Genomic DNA, 10,226 nt, shown 5'->3' on the forward strand with positions numbered 1-10,226 from the left:
GATTTTTAATCCCAGGTCTCTGCATTTATTGTGTAGGGTGTCAAGTGCTTTTTGCGCTCTTTGTGCATAGTGTCCCCCATAAACTACCAGGGTAAGATCATCAGCGTAACATAGGAGACGGGTCCCCTGCCCCAGGTTAAGGTGTAGGAGGCATTCTACAAGGGTGTTGAACAAAGTCGGGCTGATGATGCTACCCTGGGGAGTTCCATTGATATGCTGGTGCGCTTCCGACAGGTGTCCTTGAAAGCGCACTTTTGCTTTTCGACCTGAGAAAAAGTCCTCCAGCCAGCGCATGAGACAACCCTTAACACCCTTGTTTGTAAGGGTGGCGAGGATAGCCTCAGGGCATGCCAGCTCAAAGGCTTTTTCTAGGTCTATGAAAATTGCTAGGCCTTTGCCTCCTCTCAGCTCAGAGATAAAAGAGCTAAGGCACTCCGCCGTGCCTTTTCCTTTTGTGAATGCAAAGAGGTGACTGTGTGGGGGGGGGAGAGACCCAGTCTAGGCGGCGTTTGACAAGTCTTTCGGCGGTTTTACTCAAACAACTGAGGAGGGAAATTGGCCTGAAAGTCTGAGGATCAAGGGGTTTGGGGATGGGGTGTATTATTGCCTCTTTCCATTGTGTGGGAAGCCTTCCCAGTCTCCATGAATGATTTAGGAGGTCAAGTAGGGCGTTTCTTGCAATGATGCCTGTGTGATTAATCATTGAATATGTGATGCCGTCGGGTCCAGGGGCTGTATCTGAACGTGTTTTTAGGGCGTGGTTTAGTTCTTCAAGGGTGAAATAGTGGTCGGAGGGGGATGGGGAGTTTTTGCTCTCTGTAATTTGTTGGGTTCTTGATTGGTGTAGGATGTCTTGCTGGTTTCTTGTTAGTGTTGGGAGTTGGGCTGGGGATGTTCTTGATGCGAAAGTTGCTGCAAGTCTTTCGGCTTCCCCTTGAGGGTCTGGGTGGGTTGGAGGGCGGGGAGGGCGGGGGTTGTAAACTGATCTTAGTTTTTTCCATATGTTGCTGGTAGATGAATGGGCGTCTAGTGTTTTGCACCACTCTAGCCAGCTTTGTTCTTTTATAGAGTTCTTTTCAGCGGTGGTATGTCTTATAACAGACTGTAGGTAGCTTCTGCTTTCAGGAGTTGGGTTTGCTCTATGAATTTTTTTAGTTCTATTTAGTCTCTTATTTAGCTCCTTGACCCTGTCATTGTAATACCAATGGTCCTTGTGATGTTTTATAAGGGGGGTGGTGGTTGGAATGGCTTGCTCAGCTGCGGCGTGGAAGGCATTTGTAAGCATAGAAGTGTGATCTTCTAGGTTGGTAGGGGGGTCAAAGGAGCATAGATCTTCTAAGATAGTGGTGAACTGGGGCCAGTCTGCCTTCTTTGTGTTCCATTTTGGGGCGGAGTCTGGGGGTTTGGGTAGTTTGGCTAGATTAATAGAACATATGATGGCGTGGTGGTCTGAGGTGAGGGTAGGGTGAATTTCCCATTTGGTGAGGTTTGCTATATTTTCAGTGATGAATGATAAATCGAGTCTGCCCCCTCTTAAATGGGTGGGTGTTTGGGGGTTGTTGAGTAACGTGATCTCTGGTGTGTTGTCTAGTACCGCCGCAATGTGGCGGCCTGTTTGGTTTGTTGTTCTGGACCCGAGGCGAGGGTGGTGGGCATTAAGATCGCCTCCTAGAAATATGTGGTCTGTTGCGGCGGTGGCGAGCACTTCGTCAAGATTTAGTGTTGCATTGTGGGGGCGGTAAGCATTGTAGATGTGCAGTTGAGTGTTTGCAAGGGTAATGGCGCAGCCCTGAAATTCCACGTCTTCCCCACAATCAGGCAAAGGGAGTATAGGTTTGGCGGGGTATGTGGTTTTTAACTAAGATGGTGGAACCGCGAGGACCTCTTGGGGAGTAAGGGAGGTTGAATGAGGTGAAGCCTCTGAGTTTTAGTGGTTTACGGGCAGGGGTGAGGGTCTCCTGAAGAAGGAAGATGTCTATTTGGCCTGTGTGCGCAGCCTCCTCTAGCAGAGAGCGTTTGTTGGATGCTCCCTGTATGTTCCATTGCAATATTTTGATGTGAGGGGGGTTGGGGGGGTGACGGGGGGTTGGGTGGGTGGGTGTTGGAGTGTTTATGTGTCTGAGTCTGTCCATGTTAGTGTTAGCATTTCTGGGTCTGATGTTGTTTGTGAGGGTAGGGTGCGTCTTGTTAGTAGGGAGCGTGAGTGTGAGCTGTTGTTTCTGTTGTCTGTGTTTGTAGTGTCACGTGTAGGTGTATGTGTGCGTTGTTTATGGTGTGATCTGGCTGGGGATGGAGAGGGGGATGTGTGTGATGTGCGTGTAGTGTTGGAGTTCTTGCGAGAGTCGGGTACGCGACGGCTTTTTGATCTTGAGCGGTGCCGCGCGTCTGAGTGTGTGTCATGGTGCAGTGGTGTATTGTATTGCTGTTGTGTAAGTGGCGTGTCATGTGCAGTGTGTCGTTCTGTGGAGTGTGTGTTAGTGGTTAGTGGGTTTTCTGGCAGTGTTGGTGTGGGTGCGGGGGTGTGTTGCAGGGACTTGGTGTGGGTGTCGGGGGTTGTGGAGTGATTGTGGAAGGTTGCAATGGCGTTGTTGAAGATTTTGTTTATTTCTGGGGCTGGCACAGGTATTCCCATGAGGTTGGAGAAGAGTGAAGCTAGACCTTGAGTGATGTTGAACGTGATTTTGAGCAGGTCGTCACTACTGAAGGTGGTTGGTTGCGGGGGCTGGGTGGAGGTTGTCGGGTGTGTTTGGGTTTGGGCTGAGGCGGAGGTTTGGGTGCAGGCATGTTTGAGTGAGGGTGGAAGTGGTGATGGTGGTGGGTTGGAGGTAGTGGTGGGGGGTTGTGAGGGGGGGGCTCGGTGATTGCCGGAGGCGTTGGAGGAATTTCTGTGTGGGGTTGGCAGATGTGGGAAGTTATCTGATGTGAGTGGTTGTGGGTTGGAGACTCTGTTTTGCTGCCCCCATTGGAATGTACCTAGAGGGGCGGGTGTGAAGTTTTGTTTGACCTGAGGACTGGGTTGGTTTTTGTGAAAGCTCTTTTGAATTATGGCTTTCCTTACTGGACAAGATTTGTTCCATGCATGATGTTGTCCATGGCAATTTGGGCATTTTGCTTGTACCGATTGTTTGGCCTTAAATTTGTCAAGGCAATTCTGAGTCGGGTGGCGGCCGCTGCAAAGAGCGCATGTCGGTGGGCGGTAACATGTGGACTGGTGGTGTCCATATCGCTGACAGGTGAAGCAGCGTAATGGCTCGGGGGTGTAGGGGCGGAGGTCATAATTGCCCCATGTTTTGAGGTTCAGAGAGTCTGGGACAGGGCCGCGGAGGGTGATTAGAACCTGTCTTGTAGGCTCACCTTTAACACCACACCTCTTTGCTTCTTCTACTTGATGGTGACGCAGAATTGCCTCTAAGGGGAAGTTAAGGGGATAGTGTTGTACAACTAACTTCTTGGTGGAAAGGTTGGGGTCCAATTTCTGAAGCTGAACAGTCTTGCCCTCAATGTTGTTGATGTTTTCTAGTATATCAAGGGACTTGTTGTTTAGAGGGACAATGATGGAATTAAGAGCTTTAGTGGCTACCATTTTGAACTGGAGTGAAGGGAAGGCGTTTTTGATGGCTGTGACTACATCGTATGTGTTCGGGAAATTGTCTTGTTTGGGGATGAGAAATGCTGGGAGTTTGGGTTGGGGGGGAGGAGAGGTTGGCGATTGGTTGTTAGGTTGTTGGGGGGGAGGTTTTTTTTTTTTCTCTTATTTTGCACGAGGGTGAATCCGTCATCAGGGTCATGTGAGGAAGTGGCTGTGTCGTTTTCTTGCTGGTTGTCATGGTAGGTGGGGGGGTCGTAGTCGTTGGGTTGGTTGATGGCTGAGGGGAATATGTTGTCGTCAGTCTCCATGCTGTTGTTGGATGAGTGGTGGAGGTCTATGGTTAGTCTGGGCCGATGAGTCTGGCTTTGTTGACGGAGGTGGTAGGAGATTCTTGTTTCCAGGGCTCGCTTTCTGGCGTCTGAGTGTCCCAGGCTGGTTGCTCGGTTTTTGGTGGCAAGCCTAGGATCTCGGGAGTTTTGAGGCATCGGCAGATTCTTGGTAGAGGAGGTGTCTTTAGGGTTCTGAGAAGCTGGCGGGTTTTTGGTAGAGGGGGTGGAGTTACGGTCCGCCATCTTGGCGGCCGTCACGCTCACAGTCACACACGCAATCATACTACCTTTCACACAGACACAAGAAGGAGCCTACCTACAGTGGTGGTTACTATCCCCCCGCTAGCGGAGGTCGTGATAGCCCTGCCACTGCCCCTGAAAGGGTCTTGCCTAACGCCCTAACAAGTTTTTGACCCACCCCAGTGGCTTCCTATAAACACCCCTGCCTAAGGGGCTCCCTCATGTATCTGGCCTACGCCAGAAAACCTCAGGATTCGGCGTCGTACCACCACTGGGGGACACTAGGGTCGAAAGGAAGAATAGTAGAAGGGGGGTGCAACCCACGAGAGGGCGGGTGCACACAAGTATGTGCACCCCGGTACACAGTCGTGGGGCGATTGGCAGTGGCTGAGATGGTACCAGCGTGGACTGCAATGGAGGCAGCGGCACAACACAATGCGTAATGGCGAAGGTTGTGGGTGAGCGCCGAGAGGAGACTACTCGCAGAGCGCAGAGCAGGTCTGTGTGTGCGCGTGAGTGCTCTCTGTCCTCTGTGCTGGGACCTGCTCCTGTCTGAAGTCCGACGATCAATGCCCCGCCCGCACAGTAGTTCAGTTCCCCTGATCACCTGGGGTTGGGGCACTTGCGGGGAATAGGGGCTCAGGGCCGTGATGCCCTGATGACCCTCTTGCCCGGGGTCACTAACCTCACCGGTGTGTCCTCCTGGGGTGGTGGTGGGGTGGCGGCTCGGTGGTGGTGTGGGGGGTGGTGAGGTGGGAGGTCCTGCGGCGGGCACGGCGGGCATTTTAGGTCTGTCAGTGTTTGTTATGGGAGGTGTGTGGCAAAGTCCACCACCCCCTTGTTAATACTGTATTATTACCACTGTATAATTATCATTTTGCTTGCTGAGGGTGGTGTGAGGCAAGATCCACCATCTTTTGTTGTATAAGTACTCTGTAACTTTCTCAAGAAATATCTCATTTTTTTTCTACCTATGACGTCGCCGTTAAGACCATAAGTCAGTTGACGTCATATCTATTGCTCAAGCTCTTCTGAAGCCTCTGTAAATACTTTTCAGAGAGAGAGAGAGAGAGAGAGAGAGAGATTTCGTATTAATTCCATTTTCTCACATTCTCCCTCGCACTGTTGCCCTGCTCGTTTCTTAGTAACTTAACACACACACACACACACACACACACACACACACACACACACACACACACACACACCAAATAAGTTTCCACGGGTATATTTCACGCACACTCCTTGGCTACTCTCTCCCTATATATATATATATATATATATATATATATATATATATATATATATATATATATATACACCCTCTTAAATTTTTTCAAAGCATATATTTTCTCTTTCCTTCCGTCCACTTCCTCGCGTTATTCGTTTTCCACTTTCTCTTCATTTGCTTTCTTTTAGTTTGTCTTCATCACATTTAATTCCTTGCATCTTTTCCCTATTCCTCTACCGTTTCTTCATCTTCTCTATCTCTTTCTTTCCCTCTTCCTTTCCGTTTCTTTTTTTAATCCCACACATCTCTCTCTACATTCTATCCTTGTTTGTCTATTCCTTCTCGTTTGGCTTCACATCCTCCACATTCCTTGATTGCCTCCCTTACCTTCCTTCCTTCACATTATTTTCTCCTTTCCTTCATTCGTTGCTTTCTTTACTTTTTCTTATATTTTTTCTTTGTTGCCTTCTCGTCTTAATTATCTTTCCTGCCTTTTCTTTTCCCTTTCCCACTTTTCGTACCCCTATCCACTTTGTCTCTCCCTTCCCTCAGCAATATGTTTTTATCTTGCCTTTTCCTCCTCTCCCACCTACTTTTATCATCCCCTGCTTCCTCTCCCGTCACACCAACCCCTCCTCCCCTCTTCTTTCTCATTATGCTCTTTCTTTTTCCTTTACCTTTTTATTATACATGCACTCCACAGTACAAACATGAGACTATTATTTCACATCATTAACAAATATTCGGCCATGTACTCTTAAAAACGGAATGCTCCCCGATATCAATTGATATCCTGACGAGATTTGGCACCACCGCGTGACTCATGAGCACCGTTGAGCTGAGGTAATAGTGCTCATACGTATGGGCTTATTACGTCATTCATCATGTATTTCAGTTCACAGGTCATTCTGTTATTTCACACTGCTACTACATTTGCGGGTATAATCAATTTCCCAAATAATGAGGCTTCTGCACTCAGTTCTACGACGACACCTGGCACCATGCTGGAAATGGGTGTGCTCTAGCATTACATGCGGTCGTGTAATTCACACTGCCTTTTACACATTCCCCACAGTTCAAATAATACTCTGCTACTTCACATTATTAATTCAATTTGACAATACTGCTATGCAGAGTGTTTATAGGTCGACTCCTCGTCCTAAAAACACTAGGAGTCGTTCTATTTTATGAAGGCAGTTTGGGTGGGACGCTCTGGGACCTCACACTGTTAGCTCTGTTGTCACATCGCCGCCGACACAGGTGTAATTATTTGTGTTCACCTTTCTCTCTCTCACTCTCCTATTTTAAGCTAGTAACTACTTATAAATGAATTTTAAACACTCTGTATAGATGTAATTCAATAAAAAAGCTGTAGTATAGTATAAATCTCATAAGACTTATCAGCGTTGCCTTTGAGACGTTGTCAGGTGGTGACACGAGGCACAGCCCTGCGTGAATGGGTCATACTCGGTCAGTCTCCCGTCATGGAAGCTATTAAAAAAAAACAAAAAAAACGCACCTATAGACTTTTACCTCAGGGGTGGTGTGGAAAAAAAGTCGAAAACAAGAGAAAAAATTAAGAAAATACAGTTAGTAGTAGTTAATATATAATATGAGAGAGAGAGAGAGAGAGAGAGAGAGAGAGAGAGAGCACGTGTGTGGCGACGATGTGGCAGCAGAGCTAACAGAGTGAGGTCCCAGAGAGCCCGACCCAAACTGCCTTGATAAAATAGAACTTTTTTTTTTTTTTTTTTTTTGTAGCGACTGAGCTGGGTCCTCTTTCCTGACCGGAAGTAAAGCACCAACAAAGGAACAGGACATAAAAACCAGGCAGTATACCTTAACACATCTATTACCTTAATTCTACACCGTTACAATATAACACAGAGTCATATTTAAGATACAGGATACAGGGACACAGAGTTAGACTTTGATATCACAAAATACAGTTGTACTTAACACACGATATGATACATGTATACCAATGTATTTAGTTATATATATGGAGATACCCGTATTTCATTTAAAACCAAAACATATATTCACTTGAGAACAAGGGGAATAAACAAGATTAAGAGTCCGTGGGGGAAATACTACTATAAAGAAGACAGGGAGCGGATCGCGACTCTTGACACAGTCACCTAGTCGCGGCGGCACTTTACACAGGTTTTTGATCCTCCCGCGCACCCTGGTCTTCGTTCACAATTACTGAAAGTTCTTTTATTCTGGGGCATGTATAATTACTCTACTTTCTATGATTGGCGGTCCAAGTGCTTTTCTATTCTGCCGGGTATAGAGTTCTTTTAGGTTAATAACAATTGCCACTGGTTTTACATTAGTCGCACTCTGTCACTTCACTGTTCTTTTTCCCCTGGCTTATTCTCGGTATAAGGGGCGTCACTTATTTACCCATGTTTCCTGGGTTTGGTACACTCTGTCGTCGGGGCGTGAGGAGTGGGCCCTAGGGGGACTCTGCCTGCAATGGGCAACACACTACCCTCAGGGGAGTCACTGCCCGGGTCCTGGTCGTCGGTGAGATGCAGGGAGGCCCTCCTGTCTGGGGGCCTCAACCTGAGGGGAGGCCCTTACCTCGGGTCCTCGTTGGTGGGGTGCAGGGAGGGCCTCCTGTCTGGGGACCTCGACCTGAGAGGTGGCCCTCAGGACTGGGGCCAAACAGCTGGAGGAGGCAGGCCTGTCGTCTGCGGCTCCGCGGGGTGAGGGAGTCTGGGTCGCCCTCGCCTGTAGTCTGCTGGTCTCGCCTGGGGGTCCTGGGGGTGTGATCGTCTGCTGGGAGAAGCGCCGACAGGGTTGGACTGCGGCCTCGTCTCCGTCTGGTGTCTGTAAAGGACAGAGATTTCCCAGGCGTGGGAGGCAGGTCCGGTCTCGGGCCTTGCCACCACTCTGGCGACACCTCCGGGGCAACACTCCCGGGTGGTGACAAACAGTTCCCACAGGGGAACGAGATAGGAAAAGGGTCCACGGAGACCGTGTCCCTCCTATGTACAGGGAGGGAAGCACAGATTGTTTTGATTAATTTATTACACCCGAAGGTGGCAGACATAAAGTACAATTAGTTAACAATGATAGTACATGGGACTCGTGCCACGTAGGACACGCTATGTACTGTAGTCATCATGGAATCAAAATCCACCAAAGTGAGGATGACACATAAGAATAACATCTAGCAAGTCATTATCTGTTAACAGCAGTTTACAAGTGTCAATCAATGTGAGTCTTTGTGGTAAGAAGTTAACAACATGTGGACAGTGCAGGCAATAATGGTCCAGGGTGTTGGCATTGGGTGCGTCACACAGCCTACAGGAGGTGAAGTGAGATGCGTCTTCCTGCCCTGCCACCTGCCAAACTGGTCGCCAGCCCAGTCGGAGACGTGCACATACCACATTACAGCGGCGAACCATAAGACCACTGCGACGATACCTGTGTGGATGAGTGAGAAAGTGATCATAATGCTGTATTGATACACTCGTGGCCCTCTCAGCATTGCTACGATGGCGGGTGGGGGAGCGGGCAGCCTGCTGTACCATCTTCTTGCAGCACAGAAGGGATGCAGTGGAAGTAGCAGCATCTGGCAGATGTAGATCGCAAGCAGCCTCTCGCAAGTCGGTCAGCAGTGTCATTGGCCAGGAGATGGATGTGAGAGGGAATCCATAAAAAGTGCACCATTAGTGAGCTGGCATCAGCCATGGCTAGTAGCCGAAGGATTTGTGTGACTAGACGTTGATATGCTGGCTTGTGAGACGTGAGGGCCGGAGAGCTGGCTGTGAGTCACAAATGATCAAGCCGTTATTCCTGGTCTGTGTAAGCAAAGTGACAGCATCCAGAAGTCCATGTAGTTCACAATATGTAGAACTTGATGAATTTGGGAGGCGGCGACCCGACCAGCCCTCTTGCGGGGGCTCTAAGCTGGGGGAGAAAACAGCACATCCTGCCCTGCCATCTCTCTGCAGGGAGCCGTCAGTATAGAGATGGTGGGCCAAACTGAGGGATGATGATAGGCTGGCTATGGTTTCCAGTGCACGTTGTTGTTGAAGCTGAGGCAGATCAGTCTTAGAGGCTGGGGTGTAGGAGACTGCTGGCACAGGAATCCTCCAGGGTGCAAGGCCAGTGTCCACGTCCTCTTCTACGATGTCAACATTAAGACTCTGAATATTGGAACTTATAGTACTGACCAGATTGCGTCCACCTTGGCGTAGCAGAGGTCGAGGCGCCGCTGGATCCAGGGAAGTCCTAATAGTGTGAGAGTAGTGGGGAGAAAGATGAGGAGAGTACAGACATTTAATGCTAAAATAGGTGACATTGGAATATATTCTATCAACGAGTGGTGGGAGATTGAGCTCGTGCTGCATATTGACAATTCTGGTGGAGTCAGGGCAGCCCAGGATGAGTCTCATTGCTTGATTCTGGAAGATTTCAAGAGGTCTTAAAGCTGTTCTGGAGAGCTGACATAATGCTGGGGAAAGATAATCTACCACCGAGCGGGAGGAATGCAATGTATATGGTCCTGGCGACTGGGATAGATACTCCAGTAGAATAATTGGTCAGCCACTTTAAAGGAGTCAGGCGCCGCTGCAGTCGGACCAACAGATCTTGAACAACGGGATGCACCCGCTGTCGTGCTGGGATGGAAGGTGTAATCCGCACTGGTGCTCCCAAATAGAGATACTGCGTGCAGAGAGAGGTATGACATCATTCCCCATAGTGAATTCTGGCAGATTCCATGCAGGACGGGAGGAGAAGATTCTACTCTTATCCGAGGAGATGATGAGGCCACACGAGGAAGCTGAAACATGAAAGGAGGAAGAAAGCGTTGCAAATG

The sequence above is a fragment of the Coenobita brevimanus genome, chromosome 65 (assembly GCF_032717465.1).
Source record: "Coenobita brevimanus isolate Jiangsu-jjx chromosome 65, ASM3271746v2, whole genome shotgun sequence".
NCBI classification, from domain to species: Eukaryota; Metazoa; Arthropoda; class Malacostraca; order Decapoda; family Coenobitidae; genus Coenobita; species Coenobita brevimanus.